We start from the raw sequence: 2539 nt of genomic DNA on the forward strand, positions 1-2539 counted from the left end.
TTATGGGCTAAGTCTCTTATAAGCGTCTCGGGAGGGTCTCAGACTTTTTTTTACTCCGAAAGGAGTTTTACTCCTCGCTTAGGAATACTGTAGTAGCCGAATCCTAGAAAAGTAAATTATACCCAATGTCTTGCGAGAAACATACCCAGGTATAGGGGCCCACACAAATAGTCAGATCTGTTGCCTAACCCTCAATTGAAAATTATGAGTAGGAATGTGGCAGTGATCGAACCCCTACTACTAGATCTGAATGGCAGATCTGATTGTGGCGATTGCTATAGAACCCAAACGGCTAGATCTCAATGGCAGATTTGATAGATCTGATTAGCGGATTTGATAGATCTGAAAGGCGGAACTAATTGTTGCAGCTGCGACAGATTCCCACCTGCTAGATCTGATCTGGAAAAGATGATGTGTGATCTAGAGAGAGACAAGGGAACTATGGTCTCAAGGAGTGTCAGGTGCTACAGATCGCAATATACATAAGGGTCTGACAGTAGTACTCGGCCCAATCTTTCAGGGCACTAACCAAGGAGGATCAACCATACCCTTAGCCGTACAACCCGACTACCCTATCGTATGCGCGAGTAATCTCCCTGAGTGCTATTCTCGGTGTACTGTAGTAGCAAGATGGCTGACGGTTTATCTATGGCGAGGTTTCAAGAGAGCCTAGGGGGCTTCCGATATACCCAGAGGGTACTTGGAAGACAGTTCGTGCGCGGTTTTGTCTAATGCGCTACTACTCAAAGGGGTACCCACAGGGGTTACAAGGGAGTCCAACAAGCGTGACCACCTCTTGTATTTCCTGCGTGCATGCCTCCCCAAATCCGCAGGTTTATGCACTCAATGGCAGATCCCGTGGTTTAAAGACGCCGGAACACGTTTCTAGCCAATTTCTTTTTTTTGATAAAAATGGAGATCCCACCGGCCCTGGAAAGTGCTCTGATACCACTTGTTATGCTCTTGACCTGCAACAAGATACCAAAATACCAAATATGCGAAGAAATATACCCAGAACACAAAACAATAAGAAATAACAGCATGTATTTTATTATTCAGAAAGGAAAGCAATGCTCACTTGCCTCTTCGAGGGGGCAACCTCCAATAGAGCTCGACTCAATTACAAAATAAGACACGATGCTCCTTGAGGGGAGTCTCTATCCTTTATATAAGATTCATACATGCAATACCATGGGTCAATACCATGGTTATTATTAATACCATCTATCTAATACCATGGCCCATTTGCAACTAACTGTGGTCCCTTCATTAAATGCGGGTCAACCACTTACAATTATTAATATGGGCTTTATTGACTCTTTACTTAACTATAACTATGACTCAACCCTATTACATAAATAAGGGGGTTAGGGTTGGACCCTAACAAACAACCAATACTAGCCAAAACTCTAATATTTGAAATCAATTGCTTCCAATACCTACCAAAAAATAATCATACACTAATTCATCATATAAGGCCAACAACAATTAGGATGAAAATATAAATTCGCAGAAAAAGATGTGGCAGTAAACGAGGCATTGAGGTCCAAAAATAAAAACAAAAGAGATAGATTTGTCCATGAGCTCGAAGGGAAAAAATTGGTACTAATGTGATGTCCCTGCAAGCAAATAGAAAAATTGATGCAACCAAGATTCATTGAAAGTCCTTTCTTTGAAAACTTCTTAGCAACAACGTTCAATTTCCTATGTAGATGTGAAAAGGTGACTTGTTGGAAAAGTCCTTTGATCTTGTTTATTTGATGCATCCAATGGACGAAATGTGGAGGGGAAAAAGTAGTCCCATTGTTAATCCAATGTATGGTTATCTGAGGATCACCAAAGATAGAAAAACATTGAGGTTTAGTCACTTCACATGGTACAGTAAACCCCATAATGCAATAACTTCCACTCTATTAGTGTCATGTTCTCCATTCCAACGAAAATGATACATGAGATATCCATTAGTAGCAATGGAGACTCCACAACCGCAACATTGATTATGGGATGCCCCATTGAAATGGTTGATAGGAAAAGATGTGTGAGGGTCAAGACTTTATAATATTGTTCATCATGTAACGGTTGGTCTGTCGGTATTCATAGTACAAAGCATAGATTTTGGAAGAAATATATTGAAACTCCATTTTTTGTTGTATCGGTGTTTACTTTATTTTACCGGAAAATTAAGTGTTTAGCATCATTCTTGAAGACTCTTTTATTCAAACTCCAAAGACGGAAATATTTAATTAATTTGACCGCGGTCTTCCTTTATGAAATTTAGCCTTCTAAGAATAATTGTTGGTGAATTTTGTGCGAGGGAGGTATTTTCGTGACTAAATTTACCCCAATGACGTATGAAACCAATGGTTTGTCACTAATTTTATGGAAATTATAAACTATTTAAAGTTCGAGATTTGATACAGTGATTTCTAATTTATTGGAATTTTTCTATGTTATTTATCATTGTTGGTTAGTTGGTTGTATGGTGTGCAAGCTAGTTGGTTGTATTTTGTGCAAGGAAGATTGTAAATAGAGAAGAATA

The sequence above is a fragment of the Pinus tabuliformis genome, chromosome 4_2, assembly GCF_031772625.1.
Source record: "Pinus tabuliformis cultivar Carrire ecotype Pingquan chromosome 4_2, CPIR1, whole genome shotgun sequence".
NCBI lineage: Eukaryota > Viridiplantae > Streptophyta > Pinopsida > Pinales > Pinaceae > Pinus > Pinus tabuliformis.